A 14994-nucleotide genomic window follows, 5' to 3' on the forward strand; every position below is an offset into this window, starting at 1 on the left:
ATTGAAGTCATGTCCTGTAGTCTTTCTAAGGAGTATGTGTATATTGAGGGTGAAGGCATGTCTCCTTATCCTTGTAATAGTAAGTTCTACTTAGGATATATGTTCTTGCTACATTACTGTAAAATTGCTGTACTGACAGTCTAAAAGTAAGGGCATTTTGGAGTTATCTAATATCCATTTAAATAGCAGTGGATAAAATGCTTGAAACATTCATGGGATATTGTCTGTAGTGTTGAGTTAAATGGAGTGATTGGAGAAAAAAGTTGCCCATGTCTGGGCTATGTTGTTTGAGTAAATTAAACGAAATAGTTCTGCATCAGTGCCTGATTGTGCTAGACTAGCACATGTGTGTTTATAGCTCCATATAAACATACAATGCTTGAAGAGTTAAGTAGAAGAAAAATTGAGGAAGTTATAATCCATTAGATGAAATAGAATGAAATTCAATTTGTCTGTTAATTGACTTCGCTTCAGATCAACTTCAGACAAAAAAGCAGGAATAATGCAGATGTGCTCAGATATGTGCTGAACTCCCAGTGTCCAGAGGCTGAGTTGTCGCTGTTGGCATTGTCTCCATTCTGTTTCTGCACATGCTGTGCCAAATGCTGCTTGTGCTCCAAAGCTGGGGCTCGGATCCTGCATCCAAAAGTTGGAGAAATACTTGGTTAACTTGTTATTTGCCCAAACACGTTATCGAATGTAATACTGCTTTACCTATACTCTATTGCAGGTTTTTAACCGATGAGAGGATTGTTTTACCTTTGAGGCTGGAGTCATATGTGTGTTCACACAGAGATCCTTGTATGCACACAGCTATTTGAATTAGAGATTTCTTCTATTTGTAAGTGGTATTTAGCTGGAGTATTCTTGGTGCCCTCCCCTGTTTGCTGACAACACTTTACTATTTTTGTTTTTCCCTGAGCTGTGCAGTTTTTTACTCAGTTTCTGGCCTTTAAATCTACTTGCTCTATTTGTCATTGGTATCTGTGGTAGTGGCTTTATGGACTCTTTAAGCTGTGTGTAGTGTAGGGCAGGCCCAAAAGATGGTGGCTAGGTGCAAAAGCTTCTCTTTCTCTCTTTCTTTAACAGCAGATGAGGTGGATGCTTGCTAACTTAACTGGTCTGGGCATGTGCTCCAGGCTGTGGATTTGTAGGGTACTCTAATGGATCTCTGTCTTCCCCACGTCTTTTGGGAATAAAATAACTTTGTAAGACAATGCAGGTCTTCAGCCGTCTTTGTCCATCAGAGAGAGTACCATCTGCAGGTGCTAGTACGACAGTGGCTTTACTTCTAGGATTTAGCTGCCCACACTGCAATGTCCTGTGTATTAGAAGCAGTAGGGAAGAGAAGCATCCCACAACCCAACACATGCTCTGCAGTAGCTAAGTTGTTCTTACCTGTAGGTGTTACCAAAGCACAGCTGTGCTTCACTGTTGACTTCTGCTTCTTCTGCTGTTGGGAAAGGAAGGTCAGGAGTTCCAGGCTTCTAGGAGGATCTTTTTGGTGTTGCCTTCATGTCTGGCTGTCTTGACAAAATCAGAGAAGTTTTGATAGGCAGGAATATACCTGTGTTTTGCCAAAACACTTGTATCTGTTGTAGAAGGTCTGCCTTTTAATAAACCTGTGCTGTTTGACCTGAAAACAGATGGTCTTTCATTTTGTCAGAGTTTCTAGCTGACAGTGATGTCTACTGAGCCTTTTTTTTTTTTTTTTTTTTTTATCCCTAAGGTGGCTTTTGCATTGCTTGGAGTCCTCGATTTCAGTTTTTCAGTCTCTTCTCAGACTTGCAGAAATATAGTCAGAGTTGAAGTCTTCACAAGTGTTACCTCCAGTTCCAATGACCCATCTATATTCACTCTGTGACTGTCACTGTAGGTATCCCAGCAGGTTCATATTGCCTGCTTTGTCCTCCCTGCCTTCAGTTTCCTTCACTAAAGTAAAAACAAACAAACAAACAAACGACCCAAACCCACAACAAGCTCTCTCCTTTTCTTGGTGCACTAGCCGCAAGTCTTACCAGTCTTGCAACTACTGTCCTGCAGCTCATCATTCACTACCTTTCCCTTTCTGCAGTCAGTATGGAATTTTGCTGTATCCTACTGAAAGTTTCATTGCACTGCAGAGAGAAAGTATTTTTTATGGCCTGTTTTTCTAATATCAAAAAGGAGGAGAAAGATGGAGGAATATTCTTAAGCATTCATCTTCTCCACCCCCTTTTCCTTCAGGCTTTGGGACTGGCTCTTCTCTTGGCCATTCAGGAAAGAAATTGGTGTCTCTCAGTTTCAAAACACTGCAATGGAAATATGGAAGTGAGTGTCACAGAGGAAGTATCTTTTTTTTTTAAATGATGCAGATCTGCTAACAGTAAAATACGTGATTGATTGGCTTCTTTGTGGCACTAAGGTATGGTGATCTTATCTCCTTTCTCTTCATAATAATGGAATAGAGGTCTTTTGATTGAGACTCAAGAAACTGTAGTGTCAACTTGAAGCGTCGCTGGTTTGTTTCTTACTGGAAGACTAAACTTCAGGCACAGTGCCCAGAAATTATGCATATATCCTATACAGTTGGATGCAACTGACTGGGATGATTTTGGGCACAGTGTCTGTGAAGAGTTTTCTGCCTTGGTGTCCTCAGAACTATTAAGTCTTGCTCTAGATGCCTGTCCTGCTACCTAGAGTAAGGCCCTTAGATTGTCTTCGTAGTGGGTTACTCCTTCCATTGTAAAGTTTAATTTGGATTAGGTTTACTTAAGGTCTTGCACTTTAGAGTTGCTCATCCCAGTGAAACAGAAATGTCACATCATCTTTCTGGAGCTGGTCAGTGAAGTGGAGTGGCTGACATCTTGCTGTCTTTGGGTAACAATGATGGTTTGTATCATTACAGTATAGCAATATTGAAAAAAATGTTGTGAAGTCACGTGATGTTCAGCAGGACAAAATAATTTAACATGTCAGGTTGAGTGTACCTTTAGTTGTTCTCTGGGTGTTGTGAGTACCTTAGCAAAAGTCTGACTCACTTCACGGCTTTGATGGTGAGTGGGAGATTTGGACCTGTAAGGTAGACATCTACAGATAGATCTGTCATCTCTGTTATGCATTCAGGGAATAATTCTTGAAATATCAGTTCTCTCTGTGTTAGTGCTGCAGTGGTGTGTGTTGGGATTTGAACACCTTAGGGTGCAGCAGGGCCAAATTTGACCCTTAGCACAGCAAGGTCAAAATTTGCCTTAGACCAGTGGGAAGGTTGATCGCTCTTTTAAGTACTGTCCATGCTCCTGTTTGGACCTGCTTCTGCCTATTGTTGGAAACCTGAAGATACTTTTCCGTTTCCTTTTTTCAGCAGTACTATCTTCCAATTATTAGAATAATATTCATTTAATGTTTCTTGAATTAAAATTTGGGATTAAAGTAGTGATCACCTGCAATGAATATTTTGAAATATCCTTTATTGATCAGAGAACCAGTGAAAAACAGTTGAATGGTTTGGGTAGCTGTAATTCCATGTAGCAGAAGAGATATATGGGGCCATAAAACCATGTAATATCAACAGGAACTTGTGTAATTTAATTGACATTATAAATACTTACCTATACTGGCCCAAACCAGACAGTTACTTTTTTTTTTTTTTTTGGACCACATACCCATTTGAAGTTCCTTGTACACGCATATTTATTCACATTTTAGGTTATTTCAGCGCTGGGAATGGCTCAGTATTGTTACAGTGATGTCAATTTAACCACTTTTCACACTTTTCCCTGTATACCACATGAAGAATGTTTTCTTGCTAGCGTATTGTCCAAAGAGACTCCTGGTGTTCATTCTTACCACTGCTCATAGTGGGGAGCCTGTGTTATGTCTGTGCAATGTAGACCAAGCCAGTGTCTTTGGAATGCTGTAGTTTTATAGATTTTTGTGGTGACGTTTACCTGCACTTTTTTATCTGTTTAGATGATCTTTGGCAATTTGAAATCTAATTAAATGAATGTTTCATAATTTTTAGTCATCTTTATTAGAAGTAGGTATTCTTTCTATTGGAAATTGACTCTCCAGATGAAGTCCTCTGTATATGCCATCCCAGATACTGAGAAAGACGTGAGTTTGTACACAGGTAAGAGATGTGGATTTTAAAGTTATGTTGTCAGAGGTCCAGTATGAGGAAGAATTACAAGTAAAAGATGAAAAGGAATTGTCAAATCATACAAGCTAATGAAGAAATTTGAAAGAAGCAAGTTGAGAAATGTGATTGAATGTGCGAATATTGTTAGCAATAAACTGAATATCATCTTAGGTTTTATGACTTTGAATACTGTTCCATTGCTCTTGTATGATCTTTTCAGGGCAGGAGGGATAAAAGAAAGCTTACATTATAGGAGTGTTATATTATCAAATTAAAAAGAAAAACAAACTTCTACCTATTCATAAAGCTTTTGAAATCTGTTGTCCGTAGGGAGACTTTTTTATTGAGATCTGCAGGTACACACATATTTGTGTGTGTGTTTGTATCTTGATCTATGGATTGTTATACCCCTGCCCCCTAAGTTGGTGAAATGATAATCTTTTTTCTGCTAGAGTTGTTAAGTCATCTGGGTGATGCAAGTGAACAAGAATGTGGTTGTAAGGTGCCAAGTAGAGAGGTTTATTTTGTTTTTACAAGTAAACTAGACAGAAAAGTATACGGAAGTGTGAGTGTTTTAGGAATATCTGCCCATTAATATGTTAAAGCTAGTAATTAATAATCCTGCATTGTTTTTCGTCATAATAGTCAGATGTGACTTTTTTCTGAATGGAAACTGTTATTGTATTTTGGATTTATGTATGGAAAGAAAAAATGATCTTTTTGATTTTATTTTGTGAGGTGGTTAAAGGGGAAACTGAGACGAGAACAAGCTCCAAGTATTTCTTTTTCCCTACTTAATTTTACCTGGATAATAGGAAGTTTTAGGAGCCTAATTTGGATATTTCTATGCATCTACACTTACTAAGTGTGACACTTGAGTCACGTAGGTGGTTCTGCTTTGAGAGCAATCTCCTACTCAAGTTAATAGAGGTGGTGTCTGTGTAAAAGATCATTCAAGATTACTGGTCCTTTATGTTCAATGTTTGTTTTCTGTTAACTGCCTTTTGTGCAGTTGTTTTGTGCTCCTGCCAAAGCTCTGCATGTTTGAGTAGTTTGTAAATAATTTTTAATTGTTCTAAGCGCAGCTTACTGATGCCTGTTCTACTTTAGGCTTCAACTGCTGCATCCTGAGATACTAGTGTCAATTTAGAACCATTTTAGATGAGTGCAAGATGCAGTTGAAATAAAGTATGTGAGAGCATAAATAAGTGAGCTGCAGATAAATACAGCAAGTGGTAAATTTTAGTTTAATTTATTGTGCTTGATTAATTAGTCATTCATTTTAGCTGGTGGTTGTTTTTGCGTGTGACGAATAAAATGATGGCATTCTCTTTAGCATGAGCCATTGGAATTCTGGTGTGACAATTTTAGGATTATTGGCTTTGTTTCAATCAGTAAGATCAGAGGAAATGTGAAATATGCTCGATGAGATCCAGTGAGTAGGTCTGCCTCACTTTTATTTAACTACTAGGAACAAGTTTGAAATCTACCTCTTTAAACTTCTTTTATAGTCAGTGGCTTGAGATCACGCCAGGAGTGATTCCTCCCCTGACACTTCTCTTGCCTGTCTGTAAGGCAAGCCTAAGTGTTTTTGAAAGCAGGATTCTTCATGCAGCTGTTTCTTAGCTTTTCAGTTGCTGGCAAAGAACCTGTGCTGCAGACTTGCTTGGTTTGGTGGAACGTACAAAAGGGCTTATTACCTAGAGAAACCTTTTCTTTTTATTTGTGCATTAGTACACACAGGATGAGAGTGCTATTTCTGTGTAAGAAAAAAAAAATTCTCAACAGATTGTTCCTGAAAATGACCAAAAATAGTTGGGATTAGAATCACTGATCAGATGAAGGTTATTCAAGTATGTAAAGTCAAAGCAGTATAAGAATACTTGAATTTGAAGAAAGATGTTGGAATAAATTTAATTTTCAACTATGACAAAAGCAAATGAAAATTAAAAATAATGAAATTGTCCATCAGTCAAGACTAATGAGTATGAGACTACAGAGAAAATATTTTTCAAAGTAAGTCTTCTACAGGAAAAATGGCAGGCAACTTTGTCCAGTATTCAAAATGCAAATATTAAACTCATGTATCACAAATAGAAGCAGAATATAAAAAGCTGTATCCAAGCTTAGCATAGAGGAAATTTTGCAAAATGACATGTGTATTTTAATGTTTTTTAGTATAAACACTGTTTTGACATTTTTACTGGAATTTGTAAATTAAATAATTAAATCTTTCCAATAGTGAAATATTTCCATTTGTCCTTGTTGTATGTGACCTCAGGTCTCGATGTCAGAGGCATCTTTGTTTTAGCTTTGCATTAACTTGTATTAAAGTTTGGAATGCTTGAAGAAATATTTTTCAATTTTTTCTGGCCTGTACCATGTGTATTTTCTGGTTTTTTTTACCTAGGATTTTTTTGTATGGAGACACTTGTCCAAGCTATCTTGTCTTAATTTCCAAGTGGATCTGTGTCAATGTGAATACTGCATAGTATTTCTGAAAATCAAAGAGGAGGGGGGAAAGAGAAGCTGTTGTTTGAGAAAATTTTGGATTTTTTGTGATTTTTGTCAAATCTTAAGCTAATAGCCATTTTCTCTTTTTTTTTTGCTTAAATTGTTTTTATTCTTCTGTGACCTCCACTCTGTGTCTTACTTTCTTTTCAAATAAGATGCTTCTTAGAGTGTATTGTCTTCTTTCTCTTGTTGTTGTTAAGCTTTTTAAGTATTTACCAATTTTTTTTTCAGTTAGTAAAAATGGAGGGTTGGTGACTTGGTTAAGGTTTGCAAAGCTGAGATTGTAGATGGAATTGGATTGAGGATTAGTCTTGAAGCTTATTTTGAAAGAGATTTTGTACAAAATCAAACTGTGCTGAAGCAATGATGTTCTCTGGTGGTGGAGCAGAAGATTTGACTAGAGTAGAAGCAGTAGATACCGTGTATTTTAAGAAGAGCTTTTGGCATACCCTGGTATGGCCTACATAACTTAGCTAAGGAGGTGTGTCCTAGACTGAAGCTTTAATCAGTTGTCTGGAAAACTGTAGTATGAGTACTTCACTGTGAAACTGTAGGGAAACTTCAGGTTTCATATACATTTTCTTGAGCCTAGTACTTGTCTATACTTTCCTGAATTATTGGATAGAATAGAAAGTAAATGTACCCGTTTTGCATAAAAAGGCAAATACGGAAATGCCAAACAGTAAAAATATGTGATGAGGAGTACTGATCAATTAGCAGGAAAGGATGTAATGCTTGTAGTGAGCAGTAAGACATTCAAATCTGCTGTATGTTGTTGAAGGAGAGAAAAAGCTGACACTGTTCCAAGATGTATTCACATGAAAGCCTGTGTCCAAATAGTAGTGAAATACTGTTGCTGCATTCAAAGATGTTAGGACCTCATGTGGAGTACTGTACTTACAGTACTAAAAGGAATGGTTCTAGCAGAATGGACCAGAAGAACAGAGCTGTTCTCTGCTGGGAACAAGTACAATACCATGCCTCACAAGCACCGAAGGAAAGGGAGAGGGAAAGCTGTTCTTTGCCCTCTGGGAAGAGGCAAGATCATCAGGATGTTTTGTATAAAAGGGTTTTCAGGAGGTTGGAGGGAATTTGGATAAGTATGGTCAGGTGGTGGAATAGGTTCCTCAGGGTGGCTGTGTAAGGTCTCTCCTGGGTCTGAGAGCCATTAATGGTGTTACCCAGTAAATACTGGCTCCCACCCTCTGGAGAAGTGAAGGCTCAGCAGAAGCCAAGAACTACCATGCAGGACATGGTAGCAGCTGTCAGCTTCTCTTGAGTATGAGGTAACTGTTTGCTATGGAGAATGTAACGTTTCCTGCAAAATTTTTAATCAACAAATTAACATCTGGTTTGGAAAAGAAGAATACAGTTTAATGCACAGCCTTTGGGCCAAAGAATTCTCATTTCCCATAAAACTTGGAGAGCAAAAGCCCTGTAATGAGGTGGAATTATGGTGATTTTAATCAGAATAGAGTTTGTGTTTGTATGGCTGAAATAGACCAATATTTGTATTAGCATGTTGTCTTCTCAATATAACGTTATAGACATATGTAACAACATGAAGATTGGCATTTTTCTCATTCAAATGTATTTATTTCCAATTTGGTTTGTCTATAATGCTCTTCAGTCATATATATTTTGTTACTTGAGTAAGGTCCGACTTGTGCTTTATCAATCCCTGTTGTAGGGATAATGAGGCTGGAGTGTTTTGGAATTTCATCAATGCTATTTTAATTTGTCTGATAAAGATTGCATTATAATGGCATGAGATGCCTTTCTTCCATTGGAACTGAACAGAAAGCTTCTTTGGTGTTGATGCTGTAAAGAGAGAAGAGGGAGGAGCTGAAAGAAACCCAGCTCCTTCTGTGACTGCATAGAGAGGCTTTGCAACCCAAGCCTTTTCCCTTCTTGCAAAACAAAGGGGGAATCTAGTTTTGTGTTGGAATTATTATGACACTTATTTACTGATTATACCCTAGCACCAGTTGCTTATGCTGTGATTAAGTTTGTAATATCTATTCAGGAAAAGAATATAACCCTTTCTCTCTAATTTCTCTTATGATTTTGTTATATTTACATGTCAGCTATGGTGCATGCTCCCACCAATAGGTTTATAAGACAGGATGAAAGAGCCGTTCCATGTGTAGCAAGTCTGAATTGAATGAAATAAAATAAATTTATTACAGTCTGAATGATTACAATGTTAGAAGAAGTATGTAATATTGTCAAGTGTAGGATGGTAGAATTGAAATCATAACATTTTAAGACTTTTAAGCATTACTGAATATGAGGTGAATTTAGAATCTACGCAGAAGGGAGTTTTGGAAACTGTAAAGTTTTCTATCCTACAGTGTTAGAGTCCTTGAAGGATCCAGTACTTTTTCAGGTGGAAGGATTCTACCAGTAAGATTTAAGTGGTATAATTTGTATTTTTATAGCTAACTGCTGTGGGCCTGGGCAACTTGGTTGCTTTCGTCAGACACTCAAGGCCATGTTTGGTGGTAGTCTCCTTGAATAGGTCCCCTGCAATGTCAGTGCTTTGGGAATAATTTCAGTGAAGTGGTTTTTTTGTGTTTCTTAAGGCTGAAGAAAAAATTTTGTAGAATAAGCATATAGAAATTAGTTAGTAAAACTACTTTATAATTTTGCTGCTTTTCTGAGGTAAGGAACCTTAGGAAAATATGGTGTAGTGGGTTGACCCTGGCTGCATACCAGGTACCCCCTAAAGCCAATCTCTCAGTCTCCCTCTGCAACTGGACAGATTAAAAAAACAGCTAAGGATTCATGAGTTGAGATAAGAGCTGGGAGAGGTCAGTGACTGATTACCTTCACAGGCAAGACAGACTCAAAGTGGGGATAGTACTTAAATTTGTTACCAACAGGATAAGAGCCAAAGAGTGAGAAATAAAACAATCTTAAAAACACCTTCCCCCCACCCCTCCTTCCTTCCGTGTTCTCCCTCCTCCCCCCCAGTGCTGCAGGGGGACGGGGAATGGGGGTTGCAGTCAGTTGTTGTTTCTGCCGCTGCTCAGGGAGAGGAGTCCTTCCCCTGCTCCCGTGGGGTCCTTCCCTCAGGAGACAGTCCTTGATGGACCTCTCCAGTGTGAGTCCATCCCTCAGGCAGCAGCTCTTCCCAGACTGCTGTCCTGTGGGTCACTCCTCCATGGGGTGCAGTCCTTCATGAATGAGCCGTACCAACGTGGGTCTCCACAGGTGCCCCAAGTCCTATCCGGGAAAAGCCTGCTCAGCGTGAGCTCCTCTCTCCATGGGCTGCAGGTCCCCGGCAGGACCCCGCCCCATCCTGGGCCTCCCGCGGGGTCACAGCCTCCTTCATTAATCCACCTGCTCCAGCATGGGCTCCTCCATGGGCTGCAGGTGGGTTTCTGCACCCCGATGCTCCTCCATGAACTGCAGGAGCACAGCTGCTCCACCATGGTCTTCACCATGGACCACAGGGGCCACAGCTCCGGCGCCTGGAGCACCTCCTCCCCCTCCTTCTGCACTGACCTTGGTGTCTACCTTGTTGTTCCCATGTTCTCACTCTGTTCTTCCCTGTCTGGAATTCCTTCTGCGTAACAACCTTCTGTTCTTAAATATGTTATCACAGAGGCATTACTGTAACTCCTGATTGGCTTGGTCTTGGCCAGTGGCAGGAAGTCCGTCCTGGAGCTGGGTGGCATTGGCTCCACGGGACAGGGGAAGCTTCTAGCAGCTTCTAACAGAAGCCACCTCTGTAGCCCCCCCCCGCTACCAAAACCCAGCCACAGAAACCCACTACAGGTGAGAAGGGACAGTGCAAAACTCTTGGTGGAGTTTTACCATGTAGCTGCAGTACCCACATCTGCTTGTGTTTTCCTCTTCTGGGCATCACTCTTACAGTGTGGGTATGCTCTTTGACTTTTTGGTGAAAGAAAAGGATAGCTTTATGATTGTATGCAACAGCTGGTTCCTTCACCAAATCCTGAAAGGTCGTCCTCTGCTTTCTGAATTGTTTTTTGGTGTTGGTTTTTCTGTTTGTTTTGTTTTGGTTGGTTGGTTCATTTTTGTTTTATTATTTGTTTGTTGTTGTTGGTTTTTTTTTTGTTGTAGGGGTGGTATTGTTGGTTGGCAGTTTTTAATTATTTTTTCTTCCCATTATTTTCTCAATACACTAAGATTTCTGTTGGGGATGGTTTTTCTCTTCCTTCTTCTCCTTTGGATTTGGAAACAGAGATTCTGTGCTTTCACCTTGGGTTTTGTTTTTTCAATCATCTCTGAAAACTGTTGGGCCATAAATTTGGGCTTGTTCTCTTGCTGTCCCAAGCATTGGGTTTGGAAGCATTTCTGTCTTTTTATAAGGAGGAAAAGTTCCCTTTAAGATGGATAGTAAGGAGTTGTCAGTATTCGAGTTCTATTTGGGATAGCAGAGAATAAATTACACACAGTTAAAACTAACTTTGGGAGCATTTGTGATTTCTTATGTGGTTTTCTTGAAAGACAAATCTGTATTATTAAAATAACTTCTCTTTACAGGATCGAGACATCTGTGCCTTTTTGTTTGGAGAAAGGATCTGTAGATACATTAGATGTCTGTAGTCTTTTAGTTAATTTTGTGAACGTTTTTTTCTGGGAAAAAAATTGCAAGACTGCCGATACATCTTTTTCTCAAGTCGCTAAGCGAGTAATAATTTTGGTTTTAAAATGAAATTTCTCTATTAATGACTCCTGTTTCAGTTTGCTTTTTATTGCATTTGGGTTTTTTTGCTTTAAAACTACTCAGAAGCTTTTTATTTTAAGTTTATTTTCATAGTATTTGCAGTCCATAAAATGTTTTCAAATGCATTTTTTTCCTGTTTATGGAACAGTAGGAGTTGTAAGAAGGTTGGAAGATAACAATATATTTTTATTAATAATGTTTTATTAATCTACTTCATTTACAGGAAGCGGTCATCAGTCAAAATTTGCTTACCTCAGCAGAGACAAAAAAATTAATGGGCAAAAGTACAGTGTGTAGGTAGGTTGCTGTTTTCAGTGCACTTAAGGTTCTTCAAAGAGAACCTTATTCCAAGGGAGTGGGAATAGCTTTCAAAATATAAGATTTTGGTCTTTAAAATATTAAGGTAGTAGATTCAACAGTGAGGTGTTGAAGGAACTGAGTTTGAAGTATATTAAAGTGTTCCCTTCTTTTATGAAGTTTTTATTAAAAAGTGCCTTGAAATAATGCGTATGTGCATTTAAGTGGTTGAGAGAAATTAAAACAAATATGTTTATTTTTACATGTGCTTTAAAAATTTTTGCAAATACTTTTCTTTAGGATTTGTAAATAAAATGTTCTTTCTGATAGTCTTCCCAAATTTGAACATAACTTATGTAATATAATTTATAAAGTGATTTGACACAGTCATCTTTGTTTATTTTTTTATGGTGTTTTACTACATTTAGTGTATTGAAACATACTGCAATAATTGTTACACTTCAGTATCATTTACTATAGTCTGTAATCATAACAAAGTTAGTCAAGGTTCTGTGATTGTAACTTTGCAGCAGTTGTACCATACAGTGGGTGGGTGAATTCTGCATTTTGGCATATGAATAACAATCGCATTTTATTTATCTCCTTAAAAAAAAATAAAATAAATCATTAAATTTTTTGTATTAACAGAATTTGCTTTACACATAAATGTTCTTTGGAATCCTTAGTGGTCCCTTAGCTCAATTGGCAAAGGCTAAAAAGATCTGCAAAAAACCCCCTTAGTTTTGCTCATACAGAATTGTATGTTGTTAATAATGATATGGGATATTTCAGGATAGCATTACATTTAATTCAATAAAATTGTCTGGAAGATGGATGGTTCAATTTCAGGACTGTTTTGTTTTATCTTTACATCAAGGAGTAAAAATTCAGTGCATCGTTTTTTATTGCAAGTCTCAAACTGTGGTGCTATGTAAGTGTAGCCAGTTTTTATATTTATGGCCTAAACATGGAGTAGGAAACAGATGACATTTCTAAATTGGGTATTACGCCATTTTAAATATAAAATTTGTTACAGTCCTGTGAATTAGGGAGGTATTTGAGTGGTCTGCATACTGCATTAATTAGAGACTACAAATTATTGGGGGGGGGGAAGTGAATGTGATAAGAAGGCATGAAGTTAAAAACATATGAGTTAGCTTTGGGATTTTGCCAAATAGCATGTTAAAGTAGCATGGTCACATTCCCAGAAACATGTCATGACATGTTTAGGATCATTAAATTAAGATGAGCAGAAGAGTTAGTAAACCTCAAGAATTGTGATTACTCTGTTTTACATTTTGGCAATATGTGTTTGAATTTAATGATACATTGTGGAAAGTCCCAGAAGTAATTTTAAAGAGTTTTTCCTTTCTTTTGTCATGTATTGTTTGTTATGCTCAGTTAGAATTCAGTTGGAGGATTTAAATCTGAATGTGGACTTTCTCCTATGGGATCCTAGCTCTTGTCCCAGAATCCCAAATTGGTTGGGATAAAGCTAGGCTTGGCACAGGTTGGTTTCTTGCTCCTCAGAGTAATTTATCAGTGTGTTGCTTTTGCTTTCCAAGGCAGTCTCCAGACTGTTATGGCTTTCCTAGAGCAAGGCTGGGTAGGTACTTTACCATTAGAGACTGCAGCTTTTCATCAGTAGTTTCTGAGAATTACTTTTTGTAGCAAAGAGTGTTTCTCTTCAGTCTCCCATGTAGTGCTTGAAAAAAAGCTGAGATCTGAGCAGCCTGTGGTGTGAAATTTAGTTCCCTGTGCAGGTGAAGGCTCAGCTCTGAGGGCCAGCGTTTAAAGTGCAGTAATGGAGTATGCAGGCTAGTAACCAGGAGTTTGGGAAGTTGTAGTTCGAGATACTTCAGTATCAGAAAGACAGTCCTGACTTAATTGCTGTGATAAGGAAGGCAGATGACTGTTCTTGTTCATGAATTTATGTTCTGAACTAGGCAATAGGATCACTTCTTAAAGCCAGAAATGCCTGAGGGAGATGCATACACCAGAGTCGGAGGAATAAAGACTGGTATAGCTTGTGAGCCCCTAGGCGTGTGATTCAGGAGTGGCAGTGCAGCCCTGCTTATTTAAATTTAGACTAGATATGATACTTTGTGAAGCAGTACCAGACAGACCTGTTTTGAAATACTGGATCCATAGATGAAAAGTCATTAATTTATTGAGAGTAATCTTCACCTCTGTTCGTTTTGAAGTATTAAAATGGGTTTGTCTTGTAAAAGAAGCCTAATTTAGTTGTGCGCTTCTGTATCTCTGTTGTCTCTCATTTCCAGTTTCTAGCAATTTTGATACCAAGGAGTTTCACAGAAGCCTTTTACACAAGACTATGCTTTGTATGTTTTTCTTCCTTTGAAAGTAGGTATGTTAGAACAGAACTTGGAACTGAGAGATGCTTTTGTGAGAATGTTTTCAGATACAGATTTTTGTTTATATTAAATCCTTGCAAATACGCTTGTTGCTGTGAACAAGAATGAAGCAGTTATATTTCAGAGCCCCTGATTCAGAGGATGTCTGTGCCTATGCATGTATATGGAGGGAGGGAGCAATGTGTAAAATTCTACTTTAATGTAAGTGCAAGACTAATTATAAAAGTTAGTAGTCTTTACAGAAAAGTACTGGAGAATTCCTGTAGGGAGCTCTTGATGAGAAGAAATTTGGAAACATCAGTACAGAGTAGAAGTTCAGATAAATATTGTAAGTCACAAAGTTCCCAGAGGGACTCCTGTCTTTCTCCTAATTAGGCTAAGCCACAGCTTTTCTTCCTTTTTTGTTGGATCACTATAAATAATTGAGATTTGAAGTAATTTTTCCCCTGAAATTTATCAGCATTTTAAGAAAGAAGGCTGTTACACTGGAAAACAATAATAAAAGGAGGAAAATGGAACTGACCATGAATGCACTTTCCACCTACAAAGTAGAAAACTTAAATGTTTTCATTTCAATTTGTTGTCAATTAATGTGAACTAGAGACCTCTCAGGAAGCCTAGAAAAATGAATACGCAGAGGATTCAGAGAATACTTTCCAAGTGCTTAGAGCCATAGTATTCTGAAAGTCTATGTAGAATTAATTCTTTTGTAAATAACCTGAAATGTAGAAACTTTTAAGTCTTTTTTTTAAGTTTTATATTTTAAAAGAAAATCTACAACTCCTTAGTTTTATCTGCTTAACTAGGACTATGTATGCCCAAAACAGTAATCTAAGCATTTAATCTAAAGTTTAGCAAATTTATCTTTATAGCCAACAACAACAAAAGGTGCTTCAGATCATGCATTGTTTCTCTATATGTTCTTCATGGCCTGCTGATAGATTATTTTCCTTTAGCATTGTTTTTGAATCATGAATTAATAGGCACTG

At 37.9% G+C, this 14994-nt stretch overlaps 1 protein-coding gene across 8 annotated transcripts in view; it reads left to right on the forward strand.

The window, feature by feature from the left end:
- The window catches only part of CNOT2 (CCR4-NOT transcription complex subunit 2), an 86156-nt gene that overhangs the window by 24512 nt on the left and 46650 nt on the right, over positions 1-14994 (forward strand). For 4 of the 8 annotated variants that reach the window (XM_027679699.1, XM_027679706.1, XM_027679698.1 and 1 more), the window contains exon 2: positions 11557-11630. The exons of 2 other annotated variants lie outside the window; for them this stretch is intronic. The gene's annotated coding sequence lies outside the window, so the exon portion shown is untranslated. The remainder of the gene's footprint in view (positions 1-11556; positions 11631-14994) is intronic. 2 more of the 8 variants (XM_027679703.1, XM_027679702.1) reach the window with 1 other exon arrangement.

This window comes from Neopelma chrysocephalum, unplaced genomic scaffold (assembly GCF_003984885.1).
Source record: "Neopelma chrysocephalum unplaced genomic scaffold, ASM398488v2 Primary Assembly neopelma1_59, whole genome shotgun sequence".
Lineage (NCBI taxonomy): Eukaryota > Metazoa > Chordata > Aves > Passeriformes > Pipridae > Neopelma > Neopelma chrysocephalum.